This window comes from Mustela putorius, unplaced genomic scaffold (genome assembly GCF_011764305.1).
Source record: "Mustela putorius furo isolate JIRA1106 unplaced genomic scaffold, ASM1176430v1.1 tig00537227_pilon_pilon_pilon, whole genome shotgun sequence".
NCBI lineage: Eukaryota > Metazoa > Chordata > Mammalia > Carnivora > Mustelidae > Mustela > Mustela putorius.
Window position 1 is genome coordinate 36,635,175 of NW_025422368.1, and position 25,803 is coordinate 36,660,977.

Sequence of the window (25,803 nt, forward strand, 5' to 3'; positions counted from 1 at the left end):
CTTCTCTGCCTTTGATTCACCCTGCTGATGTCTACTGTTCTCTTGAGGCCTGAGGTGCCAGGCATTGGGACTGGGGCTCTATGGCTGACTCCATTTACAACCCCCCACCAGGATTGCTCTGTTTCCCTCTAGCCTTCCAGGTCTCCTTCAGCTTCCTGCCGCCCTCCTGTGGTGAAGCTGGGCTGCCTTTTCAGACCAAGTCTGAAATCTGCCTGCCTCACGTCTATGTTAAATGCCTTTGAAACAGTTCCAAAGCAATGCTACCCAAGGTCTAATGCCGTCTGTCGTTGCTTTGTGCAGTAACTCTACCGCTTACTGTTCCAGTCTCCTTCAGCTGTAAGTCCCGCCTCGAGTCTCTTTTCTCCTTGTAATGAATGATTTCCTGGGGGTTTCTCCATGCCTCCTATAAATAGATTTCAGGAGTATCCACCGCACCAGATTGCAAGTGGGGATCCCTCACAATTGCAGGAATCGTACAAGAGAGAATGTGCTAAGTAATACGAAAATGGATGGCTGTTGCAGGAGTTCTGAGGAGAGCAGAATCTAGCATAGTCTGGTCTGGAGTAAACTGCAGGATGGAGAGGTCCCCGTGGGTATTCAGGGTGAATTCCTACCGTTCAACACTTCACTTGAGCCGCGCAGATAATGAGCACTGAAACCAACAATTATGAAGTAATTGCGATGCAGAAATAACCAGCTGGCAGGAATGGCTGGAGGGAAGCATAGCTGAAAATGAGTCAGAGGGCCAGACATTTGAGAAAGAGGCAATAATTGAAATTATAAGGGTATGAATACTTGGAGAGTACAAAAAAAAAATAACAGATATCTAGACACTTTATTTATTCATGAGTATAAGCGTGGGACCTCTTGTTTATACCTTAACTAGCACTGTATCTAAAATGTACTTAGGGGCGCCTGGGTGGCTCAGTGGTTAAGCCGCTGCCTTCGGCTCAGGTCATGATCTCAGGGTCCTGGGATCGAGTCCCGCATCGGGCTCTCTGCTCAGCAGGGAGCCTGCTTCCTCCTCTCTCTCTCTCTCTGCCTGCCTCTCTGCCTACTTGTGATTTCTCTCTGTCAAATGAATAAATAAAATCTTTAAAAAAAAAAAAAATAAAATAAAATGTACTTAGGTGTTTCTGTGTCTCAGCGTCACTATTTCCAGAATTTTCTCTATTTCAGAAAGTTAAAAAATTTCCATCTTTTGTTTGAACTGCTCAATAAAATTGGAGAGTAAATTCTGACCTCTTTCACTTGGTTGTATTTTGCTTTTAAAAAAATCCCTATGTATGGGGCACCTGGGTGGCTCAGTGGGTTAAAGCCTCTGCCTTCGGCTCAGGTCATGATCCCAGGGTCCTGGGACTGAGCCCCACATCGGGTTCTCTGCTCAACAGGGAGCCTGCTTCCTCCTCTCTCTTTCTCTGCCTGCCTCTCAGCCTACTTGTGATCTCTGTCTGTCAAATAAATAAATAAAATCTTTAAAAAAAAAAATCCCTATGTCCTAGAGGGGCACTGTAATGGTTCCTTCACAGTAATGGGATTTTTAAATAAAATTTTGTAAATTAGAATGGGGATGTAGCAGTCTAGTAGGGTGCTGCATAAATTAAAAATATGAGCCATCTGCAGCCTCTGCCTCAGGAGATTCCGATGCTTGGGAAAGCAGAATCGGAGACTGCATAATATCTAATAGTCATAATAATAATGGCAATAATAATATTGCTCAGATCAGTTAAATAGGCTTTTTAAAATCAATCATGACCTAAAGGATGGGAAGAACAGTTGGCTGATGAGATTCCATCCTTTTTATCTAAAGAAAATTAATGTAATATTCATACACCATAAAGTTACACATTAACCATTTTAAATGTACAGTTCAGTGACCTTGAGTACAGTTCATCCAATTTTAAAAGAGCTCTGAAGGAAGAAAAATTTCCATAGAGAAGCTTCTAGCTCCACATTACATTGCACATGAAGTCTTTCTGTTTTAAATAGGTGTTTCTTTCTGTTTGGTATGCTATCAGTGCTGAGCAAACTGGTCACCTATTTAAGGTATCTGTGACCAGCATTTCTTTGAGAGAACTTGTATTAAGTGTTGGGTATCTGCTTTGGAATTCTTTCAGTCATGTATTTTCTGTGGTGTTTCCTCGGATTGTAAATTCCATGTGAGCAGGTTATATGGCTACTTTCGTTGATGCTATATCCCTAGAGGAGAGCCCAGAATGTATTTAGGAAGTATATGCTAATGACTGGTTACCTACTACTGATACTTTTATTTCCAATATTCCTTAGCGATTCCCCAGCAAAGGCTTGAGGTTGCCAGTATTTCAGGAGAGGACTCATAGAGCTAAATCCTGATCAACTAGGGACCTTTCAGAGCACCCATGAAGGCTGCTGCTACAAGGTCGGACATGAGGTGGCGCTGTTGCGCTTTATAATGACTTCCTCTTCTCCGCCAGGACTGACGTCTCCTTTATACCTGACCAGGCGGCAATCACTAAAGGAGGAACTCAGTAAGTAGATCAGTAACAAGTGCAGCTTTCACAGTTTCAGCAGAGGTTTCCTGCTGGCTAGTGTGTGGTGAGTCCCGGAAACCTCAGTGCCCACAGACTTCCCTTTGTGGGGAGCCCGCCCAGACTCCATCCTTTGCTGGCAGCCACGCCCCACCAGTGGGAAGGAGGGACTGAAAAGCATTTCCTTGAGGCTGGCACACCTTGTCGTTCCCAAATTGTTCATTTTTTTTTCTCCCTCTGGCTGGGCCAGTTGCATCTGAGAGCAGAGCGGCCGGAGAAGGGACACGGTAGTGGACGGGGATTGGGGGGCAGGAAGGGTGGGAGCTGGGTGCCAGTGATGCAGCAGGAGTGGACCTGGACACTTGGAAAGAAAAGAGGGAGGCCCAGAGTGGGACGGTTGTGAAGGGAAGTTCCAATTTTATGTGAACGAACAATAGTCATTATGTGAGTGAACATGTATTTCTTTGGAAGGAACATCTTGTGGGTTTTGACTTTTATGTATTTATGACTACACAGTATGATATACTCTTGGTGACCGAATTTCTCTAATTTGTCTTCCTTTTTCTGTGCCTCTTTTCCTTCTCCCTATCCGTCAACCCGGTCCCCATTTTGTCTCCTTTCCTCCCCTTTCATTTCGGTGACCGTGGACTCATTTTGTTAGGAATCCACCAGCCATGTGAGTTTCTCATACATTTCAGACCAAGCTTTCTTCCTGATAGTGAGAGCCATCAGCAGTTGTGGAAATAAAGCACTAGAGCTCTTGTAGGGTGCAGCACACACATACTGAAATGCACCTACCTGGAGGTGTCCTTCACCTCACACTCCTCACCCCTGCAAGGGGCCAACCTGGTCTCTAGTGAGAGGAACAGGTGCCCCATGCCCTCAACCTGGGTTTGAGTTGTGTGCATCCAGTTATATATGGATTTTTAAAAATAAATTCAGAACAGCACTGTAAATGCATTTTCTCTTCCTTAGGATTTTAAAGTGTTTTCTCTAGCATACTTTATTATCAGAATACAGTATGTAATACATAGAATCTACAAAGTTAGTGTTGCTCGACTGTTTATGTTATTGGTAAGGCTTCCGGTCAACAGACTATTAGTAGTTAAGTTTTGGGGGAGTCAAAAGCTATATGCTTACTAGCTGCTGCTTGGAGGATCGGTGTCCCTAAACCCTGCATTGTTGAAGGGTCAACTGTGCAGGCAGACTTCAGAGATATTGCGGGTTTGGTCTCGGACCACTGATATAAAGTGAGTATTGTAATGGAGGGAGTCAAATGAAATGTTTGATTTCAGTGCAAACAAAAGTTATGTTTATACTGTACTGTAGTCCATTAAGTGTGCAATAGAATTATGTGTAAAATTTAAAAAAGTGCATCCTTTAGTTAGAATACTTTATTGCTCAGGCATCAGTTGGTTGAATTTTGCTTTCTTGTGCTGCAAAGACACTGTGTTTTTTATGGTCATTTAAAGTGCCAGGCTCTTGTTTTCCGCTCAGATCATGATCTCAGAGTCTTGAGAGAGAGCCCGGTTCCAGGCTCCATACTCAAGTGTGGAGTCTGCTTAAGGCTCTCTTTCCTGTACCCCTGCGTGGCTCAGTTGGTTAAGGGTCTGCCTTCAGCTCAGGTCATGATCTCAGAGTTGTAGGTCCCTCAGGTGGGAGCCTGCTTCTCCCTCTGCCCGCTGCTCCCCCTGCTTGTGATCTTTCTCTCTCCTGGACAATAAACAAAATTAAAAAAAAATTATCAGAGGCATCTGGGTGGCTCAATCACTTGGAAACCTGCCTTTGGTTTGGTCATGATTCCCAGGTCCTAGGATCCAGTCCCACATCAGGCTCCCTATTCAGCCGGGAGCCTGCTTTCTCCCTCTCCTCCCCACCTGTGCTCTCTCTCACTATCTCTGTCACAATCTCTGTCTCTCTCTCTCTCTCAAATAAATAAATAAAATCTAAAAAAAATTATCATTATTAAAAAAAAAAAGACTTTCTTTCTCTAGGGGTGCCTGGGTGGCTCAGTGGGTCAAGCATCTGCCTTGGGCTCAGGTTGTGATCCTGGGGTCCTTGAATGGGGATCCAGCCCTTCCTCATGCTCCCTGCCAAGCAGGGAATCTGTTTATCCCTCTCTCTCTACCCCTTCCCACTGCTTGTGCTCTCTCACTGTATTAGTTTGCTGGGGCTGCTCTAACGAGGTACACAAGCTGAGTGGCTTGAGCAACAGAAATTTAGTGTCTCAAAGTTCTGGAGGCTAGAAGTCTGAAATCAAGCTGTTGGAAGGGTTGGTTCTTTCTGAGCACCAGGAGGGAAAGAGCTGTCCCAGGCCTTTTTCTTTGGCTTGTAGATGGCTGTTTTTTTGTTCGTATGGCTTCCCTCCTGCATATATGTTTTCAAATTTCCTTCTTTTTTTTTTTTTTTTTAAAGATTTTATTTATTTATTTGACAGAGATCACAAGTAGGCAAAGAGGCAGGCGGGGAGTGAGAGAGAGAGAGGAGGAAGCAGGCTCCCTGCTGAGCAGAAAGCCCCATGCGGAGCTTGATTCCAGGATGCTGGGATCATGACCTGAGCGGAAGGCAGAGGCTTTAACCCACTGAGCCACCCAGGTGCCCCAAATTTCCTCCTTTTAACAGGATACTAGTTATCCTGGATTAGGGCCCCCTTGAATGACCTCCTTTTATCTCAATTACCTCTGCCAAGACTATTTTCAAATAACTTCACATTCTGTGGTACTGGAAGCTAGGACTTCAACATCTGAATTTTGGGGTGGCACATTTCAACTCATAATAGTACCTCCTTCTTGAATTATGTACGCATTCAAAGTTAGTTGAGCTCGTCTATTTCAGGTGTCTTCTGCAGAAACTTTGTTTCCACCTTTCCCAACCAGCTCCTGCAGGCATGTGCTTCAAACTCCTCTGGGGAGTTTTGTGATTCTGCAGCTCTGTTTTAAACTGAGCATGTTAGTTTCCTTTTGAAATTTTATTTTTTAAAGAAGAGAGAGAGAGAGAGAGAGAATGTGTGCTGAGCAGAGGGTGGGGTGAGGGGAAGGGCAGGGCAGAGGGAGAGGGAGAAGGAGAGAGAGAATTTTAAGCAGAAAGCCTGACACCAGGCTTGATCCTGCGACCCTGACATCGAGACCTGAGCCCCAAATCAAGAGTCAGACGCTTAACTGATGGAGCCACCCAGGAGCCCCAGGCAGGTTAGTTTCCTATTGTTGCTGTAATGAATCAGCACACATTTGTTGGTTTCAACCAACCCAGATTTTTATCTTACAGTTCTGGAAGTCAGAAGTCTCAAGTGGGTAGACAGGCCTGCATTCCTTCTGGAGGCTCAGGGCAGAGGCCTTTTCCTTGCCTTTTTTCAGCTTCTAAAGACTGCTTACATTGCTTGGCTTGTGATGCTTCCACCTACAAAGCCATTTCAAGTCATTCTCACATTCCCTATGCCGGCAGTGACACCTGTGCCTTTTTCTTCCACATTCAGGGTCTTTGTGGTGACATCAGAGTCACTGGATAACCCAGAATAAGGGTTTCAAGGTCAGTTGCCTAATTCTGTCTGCAATCTCTATTCCCTTTTGCTATTTTGACACTCTTAAAAAACTAACATATTCATAGTTCTGGAGAATTGGACATAGATGTCTTTGATGGTTACCTGCCAGCCACACTGAGCTTTCAATGACTGGGTTCCCTTTATTGGGTTTATTGTCCTATTTTCACTCTGGGGGATCAATGTTTTGCTTGCTATGTGTAGCAGAGAACTACATATCCTTGTTATAGAGACAACCAGCATCCTGCCTAATGATAGAACTAAAGATGTGTTCCCATTGAGCAGAGAGCTGGGCACCCTGATACTTCCTATCTAACACTGTCAGAAACCACTTCCCAGCCCTACTGTAATTTTAGCATTACAATTAAATTCTTTATACCCAATTTATTTGTGTAGGTTATTTTTCTCTAAATATTTTTCTTTTGGATCCAATGCTATTTTTATTTTTTAATTTGCCAAAGATTTAAATATTTAAATATTTTAAAGATTTAAAATTTGTTAAAGATTAAAGATAAAAGATTTATTTATTTATTTTAGAGAGACAGAGTGAGAAGGTAGTGCTAAGGGAGAGAGAGAATCCAGGTGCACTCTTTCCCAAGTGGGCTGCCTGATGAGGGGCTTGATCCACAACCTTGGGATCATGACCTGAGCTGAAATCAAGAGTCGGACTCTTTTTTTTTTTTTTTTTTAAGAATTTATTTATTTATTTGACAGACAGAGATCACAAGTAGGCAGAGAGGCAGGCAGAGAGAGGGGCCGGGGGAAGCAGGCTCCCTGTCTAGCAGAGAGCCTGATGCAGGGCTCAATCCCAGGACTCTGGGATCATGACCCTGGCCGAAGCCAGAGGCTCAACCCACTGAGCCACCCGGGCGCCCCAGGAGTTGGACTCTTAACTGACTGATCTATCCCGGCGCACCCCCCCCCCAGTGTTATAGGTGAAGTTAGCAACTTTTTTTCATTAAACAAACATATGAATTTTGTTATGTGTTATATGCTGGTCTAGATGGGAAGGATACAGTAATGAAAAAAGAAAGTAGATGAAGGCCTGAAATTCTTGTTCCATAAAGTTGTCTCTCTCTCGCTTCATTCTTGGCCTTCCCACCAGCCTAGGTTTAGCCAGTCTCAATGCCCCACCGTACTTCTGACTTCAGATGCCCTCTGCCTGATTCTTGGCTGTGTTAATGAACGGCCTAAAGAAGCTGACCATGCCCTCCAGGAAATTACCAGCTGGTTGGGAAGAAACAGATAATAGGCCAACCGAGTAAGCACTGAGTAAGCAGCTTGGGTACTCAGTACTCTGTATTAGCATATCATCTATTGGACACAGTTTCTTTCTTTCTTTCTTCCTTTTTTTTTTTTTTTTTTTTGGACACAGTTTCTAACAGGGAAAATGAAAGTGGAAGAGAATGAGCACACACCCACACCCACCCATGAAGCAGTTACTTTCACCAACAACTGTGTAGGATGCAAAGAGTCTGCTCCGGAATGCAGGGACCTGAAATCTGTTTTAAGCTCTGGCACTCTTTTTTGTGCTCACTTTTTTATGATTTACCTCATTGTTATTCATTATCTCCTATTTCCCCCCTACCCCTTAGCGAATGAAGGGTTCATGTAGACTGGGAAACCTCAGGGGAATCTTCCTGGGTTGGAAAAATGAGTCTCTTATTTTTGAAATTCTCACCATTTCTTTCAGGTTCCATCAGGATAATAATGAGGGGATAGGTTAGAATTTAGCTGGGGAGACAGTCACCTCTGGGCAAGAAAGGAAAGTGGGGGTGGGGTGAAGGGGTTCCCATCCATCCCCTGATTTCAGCCTCTTTTCCTGAGCTGACTACTCTTACCTCCTCAGCTCAGGTGGCCTTCATTACTTGCTCCTGCCTAGAACACCCACTGAGCTGGGCAGGGTAGATCCCAGCGAATGCGACTTCGGAAGGTTGAGTTTTCAAGGAACAGAAGGATCTCCCGATGCTCCTGCCTTCATTAGCCCTCATCAGTCTCTGTCATGTCCCAACTTCTAAGAATTGTCTCCACCCCGTAACTCAATCTGTTTCCTCCATTATAATTACAATCTTTCTGGCAGTAGCCATGTAACCATATAGCTAATTTTTAATAATGCCCGTGGTCAAATCAACTTGAAGATAGTGATAACATTTTTCAAATCTGCAGTTGTAGATTTTTAGGTACTAAATTATTGTCAAGAAGTATAAATGAAAAGGAAGCCTGTTTTAATTTTCCTGCTGTAGCTGTTAATCTCCTATAGCCCCACATAGTAAACTGTCCCATTTGTATATATTCAGCAGTGGTTTTTAACATTGTCAGGTAACAAAAGACAGAAATATGGTGCTATTTCTAGAACACTGGCCTAAATTAAATTTACTATATGCACATAATTCTAGGCAATGTTAGAATTCTACTAAGAACAAATTGTAGCAGATGCTAAAGGTTAAGAAGAAACTGTATCAAAATATATATTATGGCCATAGGTAAATCTCAGTAATGAACATATAATACTCATATTTTAAGCCAGTTTGCTTTCTGGAGAAAGCTTCAGAATTATTAACTTTTGTCTCAACAGTTTTGAATGATTTAAGCAAACATACTGTGTTGGGTAAATACAGAGTGTTGTGTTGAAGAACTCCAGGAGACAAAATGTATGTTTATATTCATATTATGCTGTTAACTGAATGATGAAAAACGAAATTGATCCTAAGCACGTTTTTCTTTTCTCTTTTTTGAAAATATTTTAAAAATTTATTTGAATTTATTTTAAAATGTATTTATTTAAAAGAGAGAGAGAGAGAGAGCATGAGCAGGGCAGAAGTAGAGGAGAGAAAGGGAGAAGCCAGCTCCCCACTGAGCAGGGAGTCCAATGCAGGACTCGATCCCAGGACCCTGGGATCATGACCCGAGCTCAAGGGAGATGCTTAACTGACTGAGCCACCCAGATGCCCCCTAAGCACATTTTTCTGATGGTACTGAGCTATTAGGGCCAGTCGTATGTTAAAGCCTCCCCTCCCCAGCCCCAGTTTGTATCCTTTGGGTCAGCTTCTCCAAATCCCTCTTAAGTCAGTTGGGTCTGGCTTGGCCCAGGCAAGAAAAGCTCCTGTTGGCTCTTACCACCATGCTCAGTTGGGGCCCCAGTGTAGTGCTCCTTCTGGCTGGTTGGAGGCTAAGGCAGCAGGAAAGGGCTTGTTGAGCTGAGTAGTAGAGGTGACAGACTTGCTTATAGTTCAAGGAAGGTGAAGGAAGTCTAAGAAAATGCTAAATATTTATCTTTATTGCCTTGTTTTTCATCAGATTTGTAAGCAGATTCCACAAATCCAGCCAGTCTGGTCTGTAGCTGTCCTGCTTCCTACTTTTGTGGTTTCTTCCTACAGGTTTCAATACTTGGTCCCTTTAGTTGTTCCGGGGGACTGATGTCTTATTATGAGTCAAAATGAGTTCTGGCAGAGGAAGAAGAAGGAAATAAAGCATCCACTAGAGTATTCTTAAAGCCCTGTAGTCCCCGCAGGGGACTGTGAAAACACAGCTGGAATGTGAAGTCTCTAGTCTTCAACCTTGGACACGTAGGGCATAGATTTCCACAGGCTGGTCCAGACATACACAACCCAAGATCCATCAGGCAGAAGAAACTATGAAAGTATGTGCGCATTAGGAATTCTAAAAACTAGTATCCTTTTTCTTATCCTTGCTCCTACAAAACTTAACTGAATGACAAGGGGTCAAATCTCCAGTCAGCCTTATGAAGGGTGGAAAATGGTAGCAAAACAGAACCGGGGGGAGATTGAAGACACACAATAGAAGTCTGAGTTTAAGTGCTCATTGACTGTTGAAAGACATCTCTCTTGTGTGACTGAGTTTCCTCATTGGTAAGATGAGGAGGCAAGTTTTTCCTATTGCTTTTAGAGGGCTCTGCTGCTTGTTCAGCATTCTGTGGCATTTCTGGAGCGTGTGTTGCCCTCCATAGCATGCTCCTCAGGCAGAATAAGAGATGGAAGGCAGGGCTGCTCTTTTGTTACTTTAGTGGGGAGGTATGGCTATAGCAGCCCAGAAGGCCCAGCAGTGGTTACTTCCTTTTCAGCATGGAAATCGAATGGCTTGTTGATATTGAAAGTTGAACCTGTTGTATTTGCATCTGTTCTTGAAGCCCAAGCATCTCATGTATCACCAGCAGGTGACTCGGGTTTCACTGGCTGTGCTTCTCATCCTCACCCACATTCCATTTATAGGATAGTCCAATCTAGAATTCTAGATCAGGAGCATTCACATCTGATTAGATCTCTGATTTATCTTCTGACCTTGGGCCAGTCACCTTAACACTCAGACCTTCATTTCCACGGATGAAGTTGTTAAGAGAGCTGTAGAGTATTCGGAAGTGGCTTTCTATTATAAAAATGAAGAGGGACGCCAGGGTGGCTCAGTCAGTTAAGCGTCTGTCTTCGGCTCAGGTAACGATCACAGGTTTCTGGATCAAGTCCCGTGTCAGGCTCCCTGCTCATTGAGGAGTCTGCCTCTCCCTCTCTGTCTGCCACTCCACTAGTTCATGTTCTCTCCCCCTCTCTCTCTCTGTGTCAAATAAATAAATAAATAAAAATAAAATCTTAAATAAAAACAAATAAATAAGAATGGAAATATTACAATTCTGTAGGACTGGGGAAAAAGAAATATTAAATAAACCAAATGTGATCTTATAATGATCTATAAAGAACTACCCCTTCAACAACATTGCTTTTATCTTTCCAAGTCTGCTTTTCTTTGGCTGATATTAAAATTGACTATTTTTAACTCACTGAGTTAGCATTGGCTGGGGAATGGTGCCAAGCCGACTTAAAAATGGAAGCATGAGCTCATGTTAACTACAAACAGATGGCCCATAAAGATCTGATAGTATCATCATGGCCCCAGGTTGTGGGTTTATAGATATTCAGATAGCATATGAGATAAGTCCCTCACAAAAAGAAATTCACTGAACCTTGGGATAGAACTCTCTGTGCTAGATGGAAATCCTTATTATTTTTACTCTGAGTTATAGGATTTAACAGTGATAATCGGGGTTGCTCCTTTGTGGCTTTTGTTTAAACTTTAGTAAAACATATTTTGGGTGTCCAGGGAGCAGTGTTCTCCATAGATTACATGTGCAGAAGTATCTATGTGGATAGAAATTTAGAGATGTCATTCTTTGAATACTGTCTCCAGTCCCACCAATACAGGGCAATCTGAGAAGCTAGGTGAACTCAGGCTCATCCAAGAAAATAAACTGAGTTCTGACAGTCAGAGCTACAGAATGTGATGTTCTGTGGTCTATGCATTTATCCAAACATAAGAAGGAACAGTAGTGGCCTTTTAGTATGCTATGGTATTAGATATAGATAGGATGTCTGGCCAGTCTCTACGAGGCAGATATTGTCCAACCTGTTCTAGAATGAATTTTCTCAGAGACAGAACATTCTGTGATAGCACCACTTCAGACACAAATTCTGGCTTAACTTTTAGAGGCCACAGAACTGTGAATGTTAGCGTTGACAACAAATGAGACTTGTCCACTGAAAACTACAAAATATCATTGAGGGAAATTAAAGATCTAAATAAGTGGAAAGACATCTTGTGTTCTTAGGTAGGCAGACTTAATATTAAGATGGCAGTACTCCCCAAGTTGATTTATATAGTCAATGTATTCTCTACCAAAATTCCAGAAAGCCTTTTTTACAGAAATGGCCAAGTGGATTCTAGAAGTAACGTTGGAATGTAAGGATCTTACAATATCCAAAACAACCATTGAAAAGATCAAACTTGGATGACACATATTTAATGATTTTAAGACTCACTGGAAAGCTAAGTAATTAAGACTGTATACTATTGGTATAAGGATAGACATATAGACAGATTTAAGAGTCTTGAAATAAACTCAGACCTATGGCCATTTGATTTACTACACAGTGCTGAAACAGTTTATTGTGCAGACACATTGGATGTTCATATGCAACACTAAGACACTGAAACTGTGCGGAAACAACTGGATATCCACATGCAAAAGAATGAAATGGAATGCTTACTTCACAACATATGTAGAAGTTGACTCCAAATAGGTCTTAGACCCAAATGTGAGAACTAAAACCATTATTCAGCCACAAGAAAGAATGAAGTACTGATTTATAGCTACAGCATGGATGTGATGGTTAAGAAATGGGGTTCAGATGGTGGAGAAGTAGTGGGACCTGGGGCTTTCCTCATCCCTCAACACAGCAGTACTGAGGTCCGGTCACTTGGAACACCCAGGAAACCCATCTGAGGATTGGAAGAAGGATTTCCGTAGTTGGAGGGAAATGACATGGCAGGTGTGAGGTGTGTGGAACTGAATTGGGAGACAGAAAAGCTGCCATGCTGTGGAGGGGAAGGACCCCTTTCTGCAGGGAGAGAAGATGGAGAGAGGGAAAGACAGGTTGAGAGAGTGTGGCATCAGGTGTGCACAAGAAGAAAACTTCTCAGACCCAGACTGTGGTGGTTAATTTTAAATGTCTATTTGACTGGGCTGTTGAGTGTCCAGATAGCTGGGAAATGTTATTTCTGGGTGTGTCTGTGAGGATGTTTCTGGAAAGGATTAGCATTTGAATCAGCAGACTGAGTAAAGACCTGCCCTCATCAGTGTGGGTGGGCATCATCATATTTGGGGCAAATATGGTGGAGGAAGGGTGACTTCCTCTCTCTTGAGATGGGACTTCTGTCTTGTCCTGCCCTCCAACATTGGAGCTCCTGGTTCTCTGGCCTTCATGCTCTGGGACTTACACCAGTGGCCCCCAGTTCTCAGAACTTCAGCCTCATAATGAATTGTACCACCAGCTTTCCTGACTTTCCAGCTTGCAGACTGTGGGACTACTTGGCCTGCATAACTACATGAGCCAATTCCTATAATAAATCTCCTCTTACGTATCTGCATATCAGTGTATATCTATCTATCTACATCTATATATCTTATTGGTTCAATTCTCCAGAGAACCCTAATACAATGGGTGACCTTAAAAACATGGTAAGTGAAAGGAACCAGACACAAAGCTACAGATTGGATGATTCAGTTCATATGAAATGTTCAAAATAGGCACATCCACAGAGATAGCAAGTAGGTGAGTGATTGCCAGGGGCTGGGGGAGTGGGCATTGGGGTGTGACTGCTATTGGTACAGATTTCTTTTGGGAGATGATGAAAGTATTCTAAAATTATAAAGCAGTGATGGTTGTACAACTTTGTGAACATAAAAACCACTGAATTGAATACTTTAAGAAAGATGAGTTTTATGGTTATGTGAATTATATCTTGGTCAAAAAGAAAGCAATATTGAAGGTAATTCTAATTTTGCAAAAAAAAAAAAGAAAAAAGAGAGAGAGAGAGAGCGAGAGAGAAAAGAAAAGAGCAAAGATTTTCAAAGCTCTGCTAGAAAGATGGCATAATGTAAGAAAACAAATTCCAAAGCCACACAACCTGGAAATTCCAAATCCCTGTTACTAGCTGTGTGATCTGGAACAAGTTACTTAATCTTTCTGTGACCCAGTTTCTTCATCTGTATGTGAAGTGCTTAGAACGGCACCTAACACATAGGGAGCACTGTATGAACGTTTGTCATTGTATCTATATGCCATCAAATGCACTAGGCTGGAGCGGGAAGCTGTGCTAACCCATAAATGACCATTAAGGAGGGGCACAGCAGGGCAAAGTCCAAAGCAGATGGCTTCACTTGGTTTATTGTTTGAACGCCGCTCCGTGTTGACTCATGGAAAGAAATGGAGTTTAGTGGGAGAGGAGGGAGAGAGAGTATGGGTCCAGGATACAGTATCTATATTTAACTTTTCCTGGGTCCTGGAAAAGATCTAAAACTATGTCAGGAGAGACATTCAGAGGAGGGAACCCGAGAAAGGTATGGTGAAAAGTACTTTAAAAATTTTTGTTGTTCAATTTAGATAAATATTAGGCAAAAATTTTGAGGGTTTTCCTCTGGATTTAGATAATAAACTTAGGATCTTTGTTCTTCCCTTCCTGTCTCTACTGGGATGTTGTTACCTCTTTCATTACAAAATAAAATCAAACAGCTGTTTCAAGATTTTATTTATTTATTTATTTAGAATGTGGAGGGGAGGGGCAGAGAGAGAGGCAAGGAGAGAGAATCTCAAGCAGACTCTGTGCTGAGTGCAGAGCCTGTTGTGGGACTCGATTTGATAACCCTAAGATCATGAGCTGAGACGAAATCACGAGTTGGATGCTTAGCGAACTGAGCCACCCAGGCACCCCCAAGCATATCTTTAAAGTTCATGCCACTCCCACATTTTTATTCCCAAGACAATCAAGAAGCCAGGGCCGTGTCAAGTATTTCTAACAATATTCGCGTCCCTTTGTTTTAAACTGCTTTCTGCATCCTTGTAGGGTATATTTACTCTTCCTAACTTTTCTGTAAATCTGATTCTTTCTGTCAACATGTAGCAAAGAAGGACTAGATTACGCAGCCATATTGAAGGGATGGTAGAAGGTATTAGATTTCTTACTTAAAAGGATAGAGAAAAACTCAGTTGTCCATCTTTCCTTTGGTTCTACACTTCTGAATTCTCTTCTATGTGAATATATGTTACATAGCTTCAGATCATAATTTCGATTTCTTGGATACTAAATAAATAATTCTAATGCCTTATATTTTTACTTTATATGTTTCATGATGCTTTGTATACAAAGCTCTACAAAGAGATGTTAATTGGTTTATGTAAGGTCACACACAAGATGAGGCTAACCCAGGCGGTAACTGAGATCTCATATCCCCTTTGCCTGTATGAGCAGAGGATCCTTTTCTTTCTTTCTTTTTTTTTTTTTTTTTAAATATTTTATCCATTTATTTGAGAGGAAGAGAGCACTCATACACAGAGGTAGAGGGAAAGGGAGAAGCAGAATCCCTGCTGAGCAGAAAGCCCTTGCGAGGCTCAATCCCAGGACTCTAGGATCATTACCTGTGCTGAAGGCAGATGCTTAACTGAGCCACCCAGGTGCCCTGAGGATACTTTCTTTTCATTCTACATTTCTCCAAGAACTTTCTATTAAGAATAATCTAGGTGAGAAAAACATGACCAGTTCTAGGGCAGAAGGCAGCTGAAGCCAAGGTGAAGATTAATGCCAGAGCCTCATTATACTTGTTAGTATATATCCATGCTAGTATAGAAATAGTATTATTTAATGTTCATATGATCCCAGGTTTTTCTCCAAAGGGCATCTCTTATATGCATTAATCTGTCTTCCTAAAAATTATTGGCATTAATATATGAGAGAAGGAAAAGTATGATCAACAAATGATGGAACAGTGGGTAGAATTGGCCTGAAATCTCTGAAATACCAAAGACTTAACCCTATTTCCCAAACATTTACTATTGAAAAGTTCTAACTGTGGGCTGCAAGGATACTTCAGACAAAAGAGCCCTAGGCATGTGGGGGGAGGGGGAAAGGGCTAACACGATAATTCTACCTTAGACCTCTGAAATCCATTAACTTTCTTCTATTCTAGAATTTTAAGTCCTGTTGTATGTTTTATCTTATTTGTCTTGCCAGAACATCTCTGATTAGGTGGTTCAAGGATTATGATCCATTATTTTATGGATTAGAAGTTAAAACCCAGGGATGTGATAAAACTTGCCCAAAATGACAGAGTCAGAGAGAGACAGGGATAATGTTAAAACATGGATGCCAATTTAGAACTTTATTAAACTAGGGCCTGATAAATTTTAAATCTGACTACATTACTTTACCCACTAACTTAAAAAGCCATTTATTAAAAACTTCAGCTGAATATAAAATTGAGCATAAAATTAATGAACTTGAACATAAAATTAATATATTTATAGCAGTCCATTGTCCAGTTGTATGAAAATTTGACATCCCTCTTTGTATTCATTAAGGTTTTCCAGAAAAAATAGAATGAACAGAACATTTATATGTCATCTATGTATGTAGCTATCATCCATTGAGATTTATTTTAAAGACTTTGTGGATAGTTGGCAAGTCCAAAATCTTCAGGGTAGGTGAGCAGGCTGGAGACACAGTGAAGATATGCAGTTTAAGTGCAGCATGATGGCAGAATTTCCTCCTCTTTTGAGGAGGTCAAAGACCTTCAACTGTTTGGGTGAGGCATACCCAAATTATGGAGGGTAATCTCCTTTACTCAAATTTCACTGACTTAAATGTTAATCTCATTTACAAATTCCTTCACAGAAAGATCACTGTTTGATGAATTATCTTGGTACCATGGCCTAGCCAAGCTGACACATAAAATTAACCATTATACTCTTTTTTTTTTTTAATAAAGTCTTTTTTTTTTTTTAAGATTTTATTTATTTATTTGACAGAGAGAGATCACAAGTAGGCAGAGAGGCAGGCAGAGAGAGAGAGGAGGAAACAGGCTCCCTGCTGAGCAGAGAGCCCGATGTGGGACTCGATCCCAGGACCCTGAGATCATGACCTGAGCCGAAGGCAGCGGCCTAACCCACTGAGCCACCCAGGCGCCCACCATTATACTCTCCTTGATGAAAATTTTTATTTCTACTTTTAATTTTTTTATTGTAGAAAATTTCAAAATTATACAAAAGCAAATAGATAGGATGGTAAGATGACTACTTATGTATTTAATAACCCCAATTTAATGATTTTCAACACCTGGCCAATCACGTTTCATATTTATCTCTGCACACTTCCATTGCTTAAATCCTGGGATTGTTTTGAAGCACATGCCTATTTCTGCTTTCAAAAGAAATAAATAAAAGTACAATAATTTTTTTTTTTTTTGCATGTTCAGACTCATCTTCCATTAAAAAAAATCCTCTTAAGGGATGCCTGGCTGGCTCAGCTGGTGGATTGTGTGACTCTTGGTCTTAGGGTTGTGAGTTTGAGCTCCATGTTGGGTGTAGAGATTACTTAAAAATAAAATCTTAAAAAAAAATCCTTTTATAATTGACTCGGGAGAGAAATTCCTGGGTCAAAATTAGGAATGTCATTAAGGTTCTTTTCTTACATGTTGCCAAATTTGTTTCCAAAACTATAGAAATTTAGATTCCCTGTGGTTCTTCAGAGTATCAGAATTCTCTTTCATTTTTTTCTTCTTAAGCGGATAGGCAAAAATATTCGCATCTTGTTTTTACTTGAATGAGTATTATTTAATTACTAGTTAAGGTAAACATCTTTGATCTTACATTACCCTTCTTCCATATTTGTTAAATATTAACATTTTAGTTTGGTGTGTTGATTTTCTTTTCTTTTTTCTTTCTAATTTATTTTCAGCATAACAGTATTCATTATTTTTTCACCACACCCAGTGCTCCATGCAATCCGTGCCCTCTGTAATACTCACCACCTGGTACCCCAACCTCCCACCGCCCCCACCACTTCAAACCCCTCAGATTGTTTTTCAGAGTCCATACTCTCTCATGATTCACCTCCCCTTCCAATTTACCCTAACTCCCTTCTCCTCTCTAACTCCCCACGTCCTCCATGCTATTTGTTATGCTCCACAAATAAGTGAAACCATATGATAATTGACTCTCTCTGCTTGACTTATTTCACTCAGCATAATCTTTTCTTGTCCCTTCCATGTTGCTACAAAAGTTGGGTATTCATCCTTTCTGATGGAGGCATAATACTCCATAGTGTATATGGACCACATTTTCCTTATCCATTCGTCTGTTGAAGGGCATCTTGGTTCTTTCCACAGTTTGGTGACCATGGCCATTGCTGCTATAAACATTGGGGTACAGATGGCCCTTCTTTTCACTACATCTGTATCTTTGGGGTAAATGCCCAGGAGTGCAATTGCAGGGTCACAGTGAAGTTCTATTTTTAATTTATTGAGGGATCTCCACACTGTTCTCCAAAGAGGCTGCACCAACTTGCATTCCCACCAACAGTGGAAGAGGGTTCCCCTTTCTCCACATCCTCTCCAACACATGTTGTTTCCTGTCTTGTTAATTTTGGCCATTCTAACTGGTGTAAGGTGGTATCTCAATGTGGTTTTAATTTGAATCTCCCTGAGGGCTAGTGATGATGAACATTTTTTCATGTGTTTGATAGGCATTTGTATGTCTTCATTGGAGAAGTGTCTGTTCATATCTTCTGCCCATTTTTTGATATGATTGCCTGTTTAGTGTGTGTTGAGTTTGAGGAGTTCTTTATAGATCCTGGATTTCAACCTTTTGTCTGTACTGTCATTTGCAAATATCTTCTCCCATTCCGTGGGTTGCCTCTTTGTTTTTTTGACTGTTTCTTTTGCTGTGCAGAAGCTTTTGATTTTGATGAAGTCCCAAAAGTTTATTTTCGCTTTTTGTTTCCTTTGCCTTTGGGGTGTGTTGATTTTTTTTTGTTTTTCACTTTTCATGACCATTTATTTATTGTCATCTTAGTAATTTTCTTACTATAGTTACTAAGTTATATAGAATTTCCTTGTTTTTATTCATTGGTTGATCCTTTGTGAGTTTTTTTCCCTATTGGAAGGTGTCTTCTCACTCTCTCTTTATTTAAAAATATTTATTTATTTGAGGGAGAGCGAGCACACAAGCAGGGGAAGGGAGAAAGACAGGTGGACTCTGGGCTGAGCCTGGAGCCTAGTGGGGGCTCAATTCCATGGGGAGGGGTCACTACTGGAGCTGAAATCCCAATTCGGGCGCTCAACCAATTGAGCCACTCAGGTGCTCTAGGAGTCTTCTCTTTTAGACTTATCAAATCCTCACCAATCCAATATAACTTACACTGTTATTTCTTAAAACATATAATCATTTTTACAACTAAAATTTAATTTTGCATAGGAATGAAGGATGGAAATTAAAATTGCCAAACGAGTAACCATAATATACATATTATGCATAATCCACATAATGATAATCAATCTTAATAGTTCTCAATCTAGCTGTAATTTAGTATCTCCTGGGAAACAGTCCCTTTTTTCAGGGGTGATAGAAATCATAATTATGGGATTCATAATCATCACAATCTCTTCCAAGATCCACATATATAAATGTTATGATAATAGGTGTTTTGTTTTCTTATTCAGAGTTATGGATGCTTACTGATTGGTACAGCTACTCCCCAGCCTGGGAGATAGGTGAAGGAGGGAGGAAGGGAGGAGAGCCTGCATCGAATTGACTGTCATGGGTTGGGCACCATACTAGACTTTTTACATAACGTATTCTGTAGAGCTTTCAAATGCTTTGACAGATATTATGGTCTCTACTTACAAGTGGAAAAACAGGCTCAGAAAGGTGACAATGACTTATATGCAGTTATGATGAATGGTGGACCTGAGATTCAAATAGTCTGATTCCAAATCTCCTTCTCTTACCACGATCCCATAGGGAATTATAGGCAGGGTAGGGATAGGGATGAAACTTAGGAGTTTCTGGGCCTTCTGTGATATGGGTCAGAAGATGCCAGTCTGAAGGAGTCTTCAGAATTTGAGAGGCAAGGCGGTAGAGCTGCTTGAGGGGACTTGCTGGTTGCCCTGCCCCTTTACTGGTGGGATTCATTTCTTGCTGCTCTCTGTGGTTCTTCGCTGCCCTCAGGAGAGAAAGAGGCGTCCTGCTCCCTAAATGAGGAAGGGAAGGCATGGCAAGTTCTGGTGTTATGTCTCTGGATGCTTGTTGAATAATCTATCAAGCCAGGCCAGGACCTCAGACTTCCGACTCTGTTATCATAGCACCAACTCTTTGCTGATTCCACGTCTCATAATTTCCAGAATGCTTAGCTCTGCAGCATGCTGACTCACTCCTGAAGAGGGACTCTGCTGTTTGCTCCTCGAGGTGCCAAATGACATTCCCAGAGGCATCTTTTTTATCTTGCCAGGCCTTTGTTGTTGTTTACCTAGGATTACTTTCTATGTATAGAATCTTTAGAGGGACACACCCTGGATGACATGGCCTTGAGGTAAACGGCAGTTGAGCTGATTTCCTGATTGTGAAATCCCCTGCCCATTTTTCTCTCTGCCTGCCTGGGTCTGGGACTCTTTTATTAGACTATGAGAAAGTGTGTGTGTGTGTGTGTGTGTGTGTGTGCGCGCGCGCGCACGTATTCCTTCAGTCTTTCACAAAATATCTTCCTTCTGTCCTGTTCAGTGTGGCTCTCCTCTCTGCCAGAGGGCAATGTACTAGGATAGGCTGGGGAAGTGGCAGAGCAACAAAGGGCTTCTCATTTATGGGGGAAACTGCCAAGATTTTAAAAGTACCAGAAGTCTCCCCACCACCCTGAAAGAAAAGTCTAGCAGAGTGAGGGGGACTGATCCTTGGAAACACACTGTGACTGAAGACAGTTGCAGAGAGGTGTTTGAGAGAAGCCCCCAGCAGGTGTCTTCTGGTGTGTCCATCAGGTAGGACGAAGGGGACGCAGATGGAACAGAAGCGATTCTGTGTTTGGGGCGGGCCGTAGCTGTGTGTCCTTGGCTTTTCCCTGATTGAGAAGTCTTATCCTGGATTGGGGACATGGTTGTTTATTAGTGATCTCGGGAACAGAAAACAGTCAGTGGGAGAATATCTAATTTGAAATATATATGTTATTTCTGGGCTTTTGAGGTTCAAACATGGTAGATGGAGAATAATGGAATCAAGAATGTGCAAAATAGAATGATCCTTATAATAAAAATAAAATGTCTTGAATTTGTACAACACCTCAAAGGAAATAAAATGTAATCTCTGTAATCATATTTAAAATCTGATGGGGCATGTAGGGTTACTGTAATTCTTACCTAGATGTTAGGGAGCCTGTCTTGCAATCACATTGCTCCTCTATAAAGCAAATTTTTGGGGCTATACCAGAATGGAAGTTAAGCTTTCTTGTCTCTACCTGTGTAGCACATGCTTTAGGAATTCCTGTAGATATGTAAAAATAAGAAAAGTTGATAACACTCAGGCCCATTGTTAAAAGAAGGTCAGGACCTTTTTTTTTTTTTTTTTAAAGATTTTATTTATTTGACAGAGGGAGATCACAAGTAGGCAGAGAGGCAGGCAGGGAGAGAGGAAAGGAAGCAGGCTCCCCGCTGAGCAGAGAGCCCTATGTGGGGCTTGATTCCAGGACCCTGGGATCATGACCTGAACCGAAGGGAGAGGCTTTAACCTACTGAGCCACCCAGGCGCTCCAGAACCTTGGTTTAAACAAGGCCAGGATTCCCAGACACATAGAAGACTCTCTTCCAACCATTTGTAAGTGCATTTCAAACTCCGGGTTTCTAGGAAAGCAGGGGAGGCTGAAGATCAGAACAGCCACAGTCCTTCAGCATCTGAGAAGAACAGGAGGACAAGGGATTCCTTCTGGGTAACCTCCCTCTCTCTTTGTCTCATCCACACTATGTGGTATCATGCTGCACAAGGCAAGTTACCTACACTGGTCAGGTTTTCTGGATTGCAAGAGGGTCTTTCAATGTGCCTTTCTCTTTACTCTTTGTCCTCTGACCAGTGTGCTTCAAGAGAAAGGTGGAGGCTTGGGTGCTGCGTGGTGATTCTACCCCTGAGGCCAGTGACCTGTCTCCTGGTAGTTCTAGCCCCTTCCTGACCCTCATGCTCTCAGTGAAAGATTGCTAGTTCTGGAAGCTAGACCCTTTTTCTCAAAAAGCAGAAGGTAGAAAAATGATTAAGATGAGATCCAGGACGGTGAGCAAACAAAGAAAATGATCCAGGATTCTATGCTCTGGTGAGTACTGGGAAAAGTTTCTGATACTACTTTTATTTTCTGAATACGTTTTGAAGACAGACATGCAGACATTGTCTGTGCCCCTGTAAGATCTTGGAGAACTACTCACCCGCCCTTCCCAAATTATGTTGTATTTGTTGGTGAAGTTTGGTTTCAGCATTATTCTTTCTGTGATTTTCTTGGATTCTGACATAATTCTTTTTTGACGCTGTTGGTCTTGTCCATTTGAATGACAAGTACAGATGCGTAGTAAAGTAGTTTAAGGAATATTGGGTCTGTAATTAAAAGAGGGGGGCATGAAACCTTGCTGTGTCATTTACTTGCTTTTTTGTGTTAAAGGTTTTATGTATTTATTTGACAGAAAGAAAGAGAGCGAGCACATGAGCAGGGGAAGCGTTAGGCAGAGGGAGAAGCAGATTCCCTGATGAGCAAGGAGCCAGATACGGGCCTTGATCCCAGGACTCTGGGATTGTGACCGGAGCCAAAGGCAGACGTTTAACCTACTAAGCCATCCAGGCACCCCTGTTTTAACTTTTTTTTTTTTTTTTTTTTAAACCCTGGCTTATTCAAAACATGATCTTGCTGAACTGCAGTTTCCTCATTTCTGAGAAAATGCCTAACATATACCTGGGACATTGTAGTTGCTCAGCATATGTTTATAAGAGCTGAAAATAGGAAGGACAGCTTGCTTTTCAGAATGTTCAAGATTAAGTCATTTTGGAATCCTGTAGATAGAGCTGAGAAGTTCTTTTCTATCTCATTTCCAATTTAAGATGTTTATTCCAGAAGCACTTGGGTGGCCCAGTGGGTTAAGCCTCTGCCTTTGGCTCAGGTCATGATCCCAGGGCCCTGGGATCAAGCCCCATATCCTGCTCTCTGCTCAGCGGGGAGCCTGCTTCTCCCTCTCTCTCTGCCTGCCTCTCTGCCTACTTGTGATCTCTCTCTGTCAGATAAATAAATATTAAAAAAAAAAATCTTGTGGCAAATTACAACCTAAATATTAAAAGAAAAATGTTAATTCCAGTAAATGGTTTTTGGTTTTGGTTTTGTTTTGTTTTGTTTTGCTAGACAGCTCAAGGGTGGGGATGAAGGGGGAGGGGAAGAGAAGGTGAGTGAGGTAGAAGGTGGGCTGCCTCAGTCTGGGGGCTGCCACTTCCATATATTTTACCCTCCTCACCTGAGGCCTTTGAGCTGTCTGCCTCATAGCCCACAGCTATTAATAGCTCCCTTACCCAGCGTGGCATTCATCTGGGCGGATGGGTTGCTTGTCTTCATTAAAAACATGGCTGGTAGACCCACTTGTGTTGACACACAGATGAAAAGTTTGAGGGTGAGGCTGGTGTAACATTAATCATATCTTATGGGAACGGGGCCAGGTGTTATACAGAGGTCAGCTGAGGAATTTCTCATAACACGTAGGCAGAACGTGAATACAGAAGAATGGATCTAATTCTTAAAGTCTATTTGTAGATGTATTTGGTAAGAATTTCTTCTGGACACTTCTGAGTAAATTGCTGACTATATCTGGGAGATTATATTGTGCTCACTGGATAGAAGTGTTGCTAGTAGGAGTTGTTCTTCTTGCAAATAGAACTGTGTTTGTGTATAATGAAGCAGGTACAAATATGTGGCATAGTGTTATGCTTGCATTGTGCCTACGTATAAGAGTTTGGAGAGTTTGGGGCGCCTGGGTGGCTCAGTGGGTTAAAGCCTCTGCCTTCGGCTCAGGTCGTGATCCCAGCCAGGGTCCTGGGATCGAGTCCCACATCAGGCTCTCTGCTCAGCAGGGAGCCTGCTTCCCCCTCTCTCTGCCTGCCTCTTTGCCTACATGTGATCTCTGACTGTCAAATAAATAAATACAATCTTAAAAAAAAAAGAGTTTGGAGAGTTTATGTTCATAGTTAGCTTAATTTCAGTTATAACCATTCACTTGTCTGGTCTCCAGACGGTAATCTTGCAAAGATTTGGGCTGAACTTTACCCCCCATTTCACTCTCATTTTCTTCCTATCGAATCTCCTTCTTCGTTGTGCTATTTCCTCTTCTAGATTCTCAATTCAAGAAGGGAGCTGAACTTTGCAGTATGCCAACAGAAAGCCAGAAGTGGTTGAGAAGAAAGAAAATAAGGAATGATAACCACAAATGAGGCGATAACATTGTTTTAATTGGAGCCCTACCTGAGGAGATTTGGCACTGTTAGATGTAGGTATATGTAAACTATAGGCAAGCTGTGTACATATTTTCCAACCATTAAATGGAATTATCAGAATAAACAAGTTCCCAACTTTACTGGATCCTTGATTCTAATGACTTGAATCTAGTAATACAGGGCATAGGGAGAGAACTGTGGGATAATGTTTCATATATGTAAGGACTTCTCTTACAGTCTAGGTAAGAGAAGGAGTAGCCAACATACATTTTTTCTTTTCAAAGATTTATTTTATTTTAATTTTTAAAAGATTTTATTTATTTATTTGACACAGAGAGAGAGATCACAAGTAGGCAGAGCAGCAGGCAGAGAGAGGGGGACGTAGTTTCCCTGCTGAGCAGAGAGGCTGATGTGGGGCTCGATCCTAGGACCCTGAGATCACGACCTGCGCTGGAGGCAGAGGCCCAACCCACTGAGCCACCCAGGTGCCCCTCAAAGATTTTATTTTTAACTAATTTCTACACCCAACATGAGGCTCAAACTCACAACCTTGAGATCAAGAGTCACATGGTCTGTGGACTGAGCCAGCAGGGTGCCCCTACATTTTTGTCTTAACACAAGGAGAAAACTGTCTAGACGTAATCAAAGGGGATAGAGTATTAGCCACATGCACATAAATGTTGGTCAAGAACACTGATAAGTTAGAATCTAACCAAGAGGAAGAGTCATCCTAGAAGGTTCTGGCATGAAGGCATGTCTTTTCTCAGGTTGACACAGGGGGCACGCAAAGTGGTGTGGTAACTGAATATTTTGTTGTAGAGAGGAAAGTGATGTGGAGAGGAATATTGTTGCTACAAGTGAATATGAGCATCTTCTAATAGAAGTGCTTTGGTGGGCTCTAAAGGTGGTAAGGTTTCCTGTGTAGGCTTCCATGCCCCTGGGGGCGGGAATGCCTGGTGTGTTTACTTTAAAAAATTCTAGACTCGTTTTGTATATTCCATATGCCCGTAGCCAAACTGTAACAGTTGGAAAGAGCTTATTGTACAAATGCCTGGAAAGCAGTCTACGAGTGGCCCTCACCATAGCACCCCCCCGCCCCCCGCCACGTTTGTTTCCCTGCTCCAGCATCCAATTACATTGGGCTTCTAGTTGTTAACTACACCCAGGTTCTTCAAAATATCCATGCCCAAATAAAACTACACAAATGAACCTTGTTCGGGAAATGTCATAGAAGGTCATAGTGTATCCAGATGACCACCCTGTGCTCTGTAATAAGTATGACATGCCGGTGCAAGGGGATAAGCATGAGTCACTGGGTGTGGGTGGGTATGTTTGGCCGCATGCTTGTAGTTGTGTTTGGCCTGCCATGAGCCATTCTAGCAGGATACGTGTGCACACAGGCCTTTACATTTCTTCCTGCGGTAGGTAGCAGTGGGTGTATAGTTTGGTTTCTGGGCGGAGCTGGCAAGTTGGAGCTAGCTGCCGACCGACTTTTTTTTCTACTTGTACTGTGGTTAAGAGAGATTATGTTCACGAACACTCCTGGGAGAACCAAACTCGTTAAACTGGCTGCTCCCTAAATGAACACAGTTACATCTGATAGTGCACTAAAGGGAAGTAAGAGCAAAGGAAAACCAAATGAGAACGGCGGTGAGAAATTTCCAAGCAGCTTTGGAATTCTCCTGACCGTGCTAATGTCTTGTCATTTAAGATCCTCTCCTTCTCTACCATCTCAAAGCTCCCTGATTCCTGCCCTAGCACCAGTGCTATGTGGTCTTGTGGGATGTGGAAACTTTCCCAAATGACTTTCACCTTGCCTTCTTGGGTTATAAACTAGAAGAAGATGGACATCGTTATCTTCTAATTCACCGACTTTGGAGATCTCTTGTCCTGCACAAACCCACAAGGTGCCTCTCCTCTCCCAGGTCACTCC

At 42.0% G+C, this 25,803-nt stretch overlaps 1 protein-coding gene across 6 annotated transcripts in view; it reads left to right on the forward strand.

The window, feature by feature from the left end:
* Positions 1-2,599: 2,599 nt before the first annotated feature.
* STYK1 (serine/threonine/tyrosine kinase 1) overlaps positions 2,600-25,803 on the forward strand; it is a 43,490-nt gene continuing 20,286 nt past the window's right edge. The window contains exons 1-3 of one of the 6 annotated variants that reach the window (XM_013057916.2): positions 2,600-2,794; positions 21,490-21,723; positions 23,770-23,923. The gene's annotated coding sequence lies outside the window, so the exon portion shown is untranslated. Of the gene's footprint in view, positions 2,795-3,571; positions 3,758-18,694; positions 20,408-21,489; positions 21,724-23,769; positions 23,924-25,803 lie in introns of those variants that run through there. The other 5 variants (XM_013057917.2, XM_004755849.3, XM_045073103.1 and 2 more) reach the window with 5 other exon arrangements.